General features: G+C 43.2%; 1 pseudogene; it reads right to left on the bottom strand.

The window, feature by feature from the left end:
- Nucleotides 1-368: 368 nt before the first annotated feature.
- On the bottom strand, nucleotides 369-8,375 carry LOC146341673 (uncharacterized; annotated as a pseudogene).
- Between the last annotated feature and the right edge of the window lie 352 nt (nucleotides 8,376-8,727).

Here is an 8,727-nt window from a genome sequence, read left to right as displayed (position 1 = left end):
ATGTTCTCCCCCTTTTAAAGGTTTACAGATTCTATATAAAAGGCTATTTTCCCAAACAATCTTTTCATTTTGGGAATCACTATTTGCCTTTTCAGCTTGATCTTTAAGTAATTGTAAACTGGGGTCAGTCAGTAGAGCATTTCTGAACTCTTCCACTGGAATAAGCAACTGGCTCTCAAGATCTCTTGAAACAGTTGTCATGCAGGGGTTGCTAAGCAACAGTTGAGCTGCCTCACTGCTCTGCACTGTGTTTCTAACCAGATCTGAAACCTTCTCTTCACCAGAAATATTTAATTTTGTTATTTCTTTATTTTGAGGCCTAGCATTTACAAATACTTTCTTTTTGGGACACAAAATATCCATCCCCATTACGAAACATTCTTCTTGATGTGGACTGACTCCCACCTAAGAACATAAGAAGAGCCATGCCGGATCAGACCAAGGGTCCATCTAGTCCAGCCTTCTGTTCACACAGTGGCCAACCAGCTGTCGACAAGGAACCTACAAGCAGGGCATGAGTGCAACAGCACCCTCCCACCCATGTTCCCCAGCAACTGGGGTACACAGGCTCACTGCCTCTGGTTCTGGAGGTAGCACATAGCCATAACCTCACACAGCTTTTCAGTGTCACGCCATTTTATGTGAACCTGTGCCATTCTAAGTTCATTTACTTCCCCACATATACCTTTAATATGAACTTTCTGAGGTAAATAATTTTCCTCTGACACTAAACCAGGGTGAATCATAGAAATCTGAGGTCCTGTATCCACAATGGCTAAGCATTCCTCTCCATTTATTGAGACCCTTTTAATGAGGAGTCAAACTCAGGTAGATATTCAAATTGAATTATACTGTATTGAGCAGGCTTACTGTTTTTTCTTCCCTTTCTTTTGTTTCTTCTCCTCACTCCTAGCTGTATTCTCCTTACAGAAGAGGTTTTATCTTTTTTTGTGTCCAGTTCAGGACAAGCTGGTTTTATGTGTCCAGTTTCACCACAGTTATAACATGCTTTCTCTAAAGCCCCAAACATTGAGCCTATTTTATCCTTATCTTTTTCAAAGTCCTTTTTTAAATCCTCTGGTATTATGTAAATTTTTATGTGAGACTTCTTTGCTGTGTTTGTGCCCCTGTTGAGAGCTAAATGATCAGCAATTTCTGATTCCTCTTTTACTGTCTTTGGTGCCTTATCCCTGACCAAAAGCCTAATTTCACTTGGTAGTTGGAAAATATATTGCTCTAAAATCATTAGATGTCTTAACTCTTCTTTTGAATTCACATTGGCATTTTGAATCCATTTGTCACAGGGATCTAAATCTCTTCTGGAGAAATTCTGGACCAAATTTAAATCGTTGATATACTACCACCTTATATTAATGAAAGCTGGCAGTTTTTTCAGCCAGCAAGCTAACATATACTTCTGACAACTCTCCCTTCACAAGTCCTAGAAGGTATTTCATGAAATCATTTTTATTAACACCCCATGATAGTGCAGTTTTTTTCAAAAGTATTGAAAAAAAAACCCTGTGGGTCTTCCCCAATTACATATGGAGAAAAATCTTTAGGGGATAATTTAGGAGGTCTGGCTTCTTCCTCAGTTCTCCTTTTATTCTCCCTCAACATTTTCTCTGTCTCCAGTTTCATCCTCTCCGTATCAATTCCTTTTTGGTGTTTAATTTTTTCCAATTCCATCTCTCTGTCTTTTTCTTTTAATTCTGCTTCTCTTAACTATCTATCCAGCTCTTTCTGACTTAATTCTGCCTCCCTCAGATGCATCTCTGCCCTCAGTTTCTCCCTTTCAAATTCCAAATACTGAGGCGACATTTCTCCGAGAGCAGGTCTGACTGGATCTACGTCAGCCTCTCTTGTCCCGCTAGCATATAAGTGTCCTATGAGCATAAATCGAAGCTCATCCACCATTTTTCCTTCAAGAGACAAACTGAGGCTTTTACATCTTTCTACAAGCCCTTCTTTCTTTAAAGTTAAAATATCCATCTTGAAGAGACACCCCAAACTTAAAAGATTTCTGTCAGACGGACTTAACTTTGGACTACTGTATTGCTCTAGCTCCCACAATACAGTTCCTCAGCAGCCCTCCTTTCTCCCCTGACAGGAGAAATATTCAGTTTTAACTTGGCCTTTTGCCAAGAGCTTCTCTTAACACACACTATCCTCCAAGTGAAGTCACAATATACTCTCGTGACCACTTGCGTGGTAATAAAATACACTTTTTCGTGTTCTGATGCTGCCACCACCTCTTACGAAACTCCTCCTCTTTCCCCCCAGCCTATGATCCATCAAGACAGAAGGGTTCGTCTTCGCTTCCATCTAGGCAGGTTATTCCCACCACCTCAGGCCTTTTACCACCTTTCTTATACTCCTTTTTTCTCCTAGAGTATAATTGTGTGTGAGAGAGTTGTGCCTTTTTTTAACTCCTCCCTAGGTTAAGCCTTTGATTGTGTGGATCACAACAAACTCTGGCAAATTCTTAAAGAGATGGGAGTACCAGACCACCTTACCTGTCTCCTGAGAAACCTGTACGAGGGTCAAGAAGCAACAGTAAGAACCAGACATGGAACAACCGAGTGGTTCAAAATTGGGAAAGGAGTACGACAAGGCTGCATATTGTCACCCTGCTTATTTAACTTACATGCAGAGTACATCATGAGAAACACCAGGTTGGATGAATCACAGGTCGGAATTAAGATTGCCGGGAGAATTATCAACAACCTCAGATATGCAGACGATACCACCCTAATGTTAGAAAGCGAAGAGGATCTACAGAGCCTCTTGTCGAGGGTGAAAGTGGAGAGTGCAAAAGCTGGTTTGAAACTCAACATTAAAAAAACGAAGATCATGGCATCTGGCCCCATCACTTCCTGGCATATAGAAGGGGAAGAAATGGAAGCAGTGACAGATTTTACTTTCTTGGGCTCCAAGATCACCGCAGACGGTGACTGTAGCCATGAAATTAAAAGACGCTTGCTCCTTGGGAGGAAAGCTATGGCAAACCTAGACAGCATAGTAAGAAGCAGAGACATCACCTTGCCGACAAAGGTCCACCTAATCAAAGCTATGGTTTTCCCAGTAGTAATGTATGGCAGTGAGAGCTGGACTTTAAGGAAGGCTGAGCGCCAAAGAATTGATGCTTTCGAACCGTGGTGCTGGAGAAGACCCTTACAAGTCCCTTGGACTGCAAGGAGGTCGAATCAGTCAATCCTAAAAGAAATCAACCCTGACTGATCATTGGAAGGACAGATACTGAAACTGAAGCTCAACTATTTTGGCCACCTAATGTGAGGAGAAAACTCCCTGGAAAAGACCCTGATGCTGGGAAAGATTGAAGGCAAAAGGAGAAGGGGATGGCAGAGGATGAGATGGCTAGATAGCATCACCGATGCAATGAATATGAACTTGAGCACACTCCGGGAGAGAGCGGAGGACAGGAAGGCCTGGCGTGCTATGGTCCATGGGGTCACGAAGAGTCGGACACGACTGAACGACTGAACAACAACAGGTTAAGTATAAGTAGTGTGATGTAAACTTCACTACAGACTCAATGTAAAAGAATCAAAATAATTTATTTATATTATTATACAGACTGAACTTTAAAAGATTTCTCTTAAGCTCACTAGGCTAAACTAAGGCCTAAAACTACTAACCACCTTTCCCTATCCCCAGGAGAGGTTTTATCTAAGAGATCAAATCCCTCTCTCCCTCCTCATTTCTCTTCTGTCTTCTAACTCCCTCTCTTAACTCCCTCTCCCCCTCCCATCAGCATTCTCATTGACCAATCACATGGCCCCAGGCACTCAACCACTCACACCGTTCCATACATTCTCACATACCCACCAGACAACTTACAATGTATGGAGAAGCTATCAACCTTTAACACAGTGTTTAAACAAATAAAACCATGGGGTGGTTTTGTCACAGCCAGTAATGACTGCTCCTGGGTGGGAATACCTTGGATATGCTTAACCTCAGGACTGGATTACTCTAATGTGCTCTATGTGGGCTGCCCTAGAGGCTGGTCCATAAGCTGCAGCAGGTGCAGAATGCAGCTGCTAGGCTGCTGTCAGGTTCCACTTCATATCAGCATGTAATACCTCTGCTGAAGGCCCTGCCTTGGCTGCTCATCTGCTACCTGCCCAGGTGTAAGGTTCAGGTACTAGTGTATAAAGCCCTGAACAAATTCAGACCAAGATACACAAGGATACACCTTCTCCTTTATCATCCTAACTGAACAACTGAGGTCTTCTGAAGAGGCAAACCTGGTGGTGCCACGTGGGTCAGAGATCCTCTTGGAACCTTTTGGTAATGTAGGTGCATGCCTGGTCTCAGTTGGAAGGGCATTGCATATGATGGAAAATGACACACCAAACGTCCACCAAAGAAAGGTCAAATTCTCCTTCCCAATCTTGCTTCAGAATGGAGAGGGGTCCTTTAGCCTGTCTCCCAAACATTAACTGAAATGGAAACAAACCTGTAGAGACCCGAAAACAAAAAACAGGGAAGTTTGTCAACCCAGTCTTTCCTTTTTTTGTTGGCATACAACTTAATCATTTCTTTTAGGGTGCAATTAAAGTTCTCAGCCAATCCATTGCTGGTTAAAGTCAACTGGTTGACTTTAAATGCTTTATTCCACACATTTTCCAAACTGCCTGCATTATAGAAGACTGAGCCTCTATCTGAAAAAATTTCTGAGGGAAATCCTAGTCTCATAAAGATCTTGAGCAGTGCTTCCACTACAGAATCTACCCCAACTGATAGGGCCTTTGCATTGGGATACCTAGTGGCAAAGTCTATCACTGTTAGGATATATTTCTTTCACTTCTGGGTACGGATGGACGGATTCCCTACCTTCCGTTCCATCGCTGGGGTCTGCAGGGGGGGGAGTAATCCGTTCCTCCCCCTCGGAATCCTCCAGAGCGGCTCCACATCTGGAGGCTTTCGTGGAGCTGCACTCCGGCTCTGTAGCATTTGCGATATGGTAATGGAGGCCACCATTACCATATTCCTGGGAGAAATACAGCTGCAGATGGCATAGCGGATGCCACTTGTGGCTGTAAAGCGCTGTTTTTTACCTAAATAGAGCCATAAATGGCTGCAATTAGGTTAAACTCAGGGCTTTATGGCTGCAAGTGGCATCCAATATGCCATTTGCATCTGTGTTTTTCCCCACGATCGAGCTGCTTTCTTTCTTTCTGGTAGCACAGACCAAGCAGCCAGCACATGGGGGATATTCCATGAAACCCTTCTTAATAAATAAAAAGGAAACTGTCTTTTAAAATTGAAAACAAAGAAGGTTTATTTGGTACAACAGGATTGGAAATAGGAACTGGGCTAGGATGAGGAAAGAATATCAGGAATGATGATTAAAATAAGGCAACACTATAAACTGCACTATATAACTCTTGCTTTTAGTTCTATATTCAAAACTTCTCACACCCTCTCTTACGCTATTTGACACACTCTCTAACCCACAGACTCTCACTAGATGTTCCCACTCTTATCTCCCAATCTAATCCCAGATTTATCTAGCTGTTCCCAATCTATTTTACTTCCAGACTTATCTGACTGTCCCCTTCTATCTTACTCCCAAAGTTATCTGACTCCCAGAAGCCATCACTCCACCTTTTTCTGCACAAGCTCTCATCCAATCACACTGCATTCCATTCTTGCTCAGCCACTCCCCCTTTCTTCTACTTGCTAAACTTTCATTCTTGCCCACACTCTGCCAAACCCCTGCCTCACACTCACCTGTTAATCATTCCAGATTCATACCAGCCACCACACATATATACAAACCTTTAATATTTACATATTGTACATGTGGAATCGCCACAGATGTATCTTCTTTAACCATGGAAATATGCCCCACTTCCTTCCTTTTTCTTTTTTACAATGCAATGGTGTGTGTGCTCCTTCTTCTGAGAACCCCCACCAAACGAAGTGAGGCAGGTAGATACTATGGATTAAGCCTTTTCAGTGTTGGCGCCCAAGTTGTGGAACGCCTTCCTAAGAGAGGCTCACCTGGTGCCTACAATGTTGTCTTTTCAGCACTCACTCAAGACCTTTTTATTTTCCCAGGCACTTTAGCCCTTAATCTCTTGTGGTTTTGGATCTTTACTCTGCTGTTGGTTTTTACTCTGTTACTTTAGTTTCATTCTGTTTTACATTTTGAAAGGTTTTATTTTTTGTTAACTCATCTTGTATTTTACGGTTCAAATTTTTGTGAACCATCCAGATGGTGTTGGCAATCCGGCAGTACCTTCTAGATGTGCTTGATGATGACTTGCATCATCTCCAACCAACATAGCCAGTGGACATGGTGGCTGGGATGATGGGAGATGTAGATTCCCCCTCTGTTTAAAATACAAAAAGCAGCTAGAGAGCCTCTGAGCCCATCCAGCTGACTTACTATTCAGTGGGCATGGAGGGGTCTCGAAAGGCCATAGGACAGGGGTCCCCAAACTTCTGGGACCAGTCAGCACATTTGAGAATATGAGAAACTGTTGTGGGCACCACCACAAAATGGCTCCCATGAAGGATGTGGCAAGTCCCATAATGGCTGCTGTGGAGGGCCTGGATAGTGAAGAGGTGTGTGAGTGTGTGTGTGGAGAGGAGAGAAATAGTGAGGCTAGACACTGGGAGGGAGGGGGAAATGGAAAGAGTTGCTTCTTGGCCTGCCCTTTCTTCTTCCACCCACACAGACCTTTCCCTTTTGCTCTCTCTTTCTCTCCACTTGCAGACTCTAAACACACTCTTTCTCTCTCCCATCCTCTTTCCTTGCAATTTCTCTCTCCTTCCCATCCTTAGCATTCTTCTTTCTTTCTCTTCCTAGCCCCTCGCCTTGCTCTTTCTCTCCCACTCACCCTTTAGCTTCCTGTTTCACTCCTCTCCTCACCTCACTACTTCTCCCCCCACTTGCTCTTTCTCCCTCCTCTAGCCATGCTCTTTCTCTCCCTTCTACCCTTTTGCCTTGCTTTCTCTTCCTGCCCACTAAACAGCTGATCAGCAGCAGGTTCAGAAACAGGAAGGAGAATCTGGTGCCATAATGTTTTTCAATTTTGTATTTAAAACATTTTTTATGGGGCACTACTGGAGGTGTCCATGGTCCTCTGCCATAGGATACTGTGTATCCCAGCCTCTCCTCCCCTCCCTGCCCACCAGCACACCCCTTTTTCCTCCCTCTCTGATTTCTGTTACAAGGTCACAATTACGACCTTGTAAGAGAAGGCTTCCATGGCAGCTGGGAGAGGGGAGACCCACAATCAGATCTCCTCTTCTGTGCTCATAGCTTTGTCTACAGGAATAGAGGAGGAGAACTGCAGCACCCTTTGGCACCCCAGATGCTGTCTAGGGGGCAAAGGATTGCTCTCTTAAACAACTAGCTGATGTAATCAACTGGAGGAGGAGGCTATCAATAGCTACTAGTCCTCATGCTTCTATGATACCTCCAGTATCAGAAGCAGTAAACCTATGTACACCAGTTGCTGGGGAACGTGGGCGGGAGGGTGCCATTGCACTCATGTCCTGCTTGTGGCTTTCTTGTCAACATCTGGTCAGCCACTGTGTGAATGGAATGCTGGACTAGATGGACCCTTTGTGTGATCCAGCATGACTCTTCTTATGTTCATATAACAATTTAGTCCATTTCTCTCTGTGAAATAAACACACTAAAATGTCATGCTTTTCTTTTGGAATGCTTTTGTATGTTTTAATTCATATGAAAATAAAACGTGTCTTCTTTTTCAGAACAATTAAAGGCAGGAAATGCTAGATCTCATATATCCTTCCATTATTTAAACACCCCATTGATTTAATCAAAATATTACTTCTAGGTTTCTCAACCTGTGAGACAAATATACTGCAAATGCAATTAACTTGGTACTCGTGATTTTATTTTCAAATCTGTTCTTCATATGAAACCATATATCTTTTCCTTTCCAGAATAATTAAAGGCAGAAAAGGGGTAAGTTATCACAGTATCTATTTTAAAAATAACCTTTCTTTTGTTCAAGTCTCTCTGTTTTTGTGAAATAAGTATACTGGAAATGCTCTCATTTTTTCAGTTTCTCATTTCTTTCATACATTGGAACATACTCTTCCATTAAAAAAAATCTTTTCTTTTTCTTTTTCAAAAGTCAACAACAAAAGGCAAATCTTGTTACATTTTTCACCTTTCACACAACCAGTTGATCCAATGAAATTATTACTTCACTTAGAGAGCAACCTAAGCTCCTGGAGAAGGCAAAGTGAGGGACCATTGGAGGTTTCGGACCTCCCTCTCCATTGGCAGAGAAGGTCTGCTGCCAGAGGCATCCTTGTTGGGCTCCTTGTTCCAGCTGCAGAAAGCTCTGCCAACACGGCATCACCCCCACCATGACTGCAGTGGTGGTGTGGTAAAAGGGGCTTGTTCAATCTTGTGGAGTGAGCTTCACTTTCTGTGGCCTGATGCAGTAGACAGCATGCTTGCAGCGATGCACTTGACCACGGTCCCTCTCGACCCTTGTCCTTCATGGCTAGAAAAACCCTACCCAGTGGAATATGACTGGGAAGATTCAAAGTGTAGTAAATGCATCTTTACATGAGTGGGTGGTGCCTACTCCACTTAGGGAAGCAGTAGTGCTGCCACTCCTTAAGAAACCTGCCCTGGAGTTTTGAGTATCTACTGTCCAGTTGCTAGTTCCCCCTATTTGTCCAAGGTTCTTGATAGGGTGGTGG

Source organism: Heloderma suspectum, chromosome 6, assembly GCF_057233095.1.
Source record: "Heloderma suspectum isolate Gila_16-S chromosome 6, 16-S_ref, whole genome shotgun sequence".
NCBI classification, from domain to species: domain Eukaryota; kingdom Metazoa; phylum Chordata; class Lepidosauria; order Squamata; family Helodermatidae; genus Heloderma; species Heloderma suspectum.
This window is presented reverse-complemented; position numbering and strand designations above follow the sequence as displayed.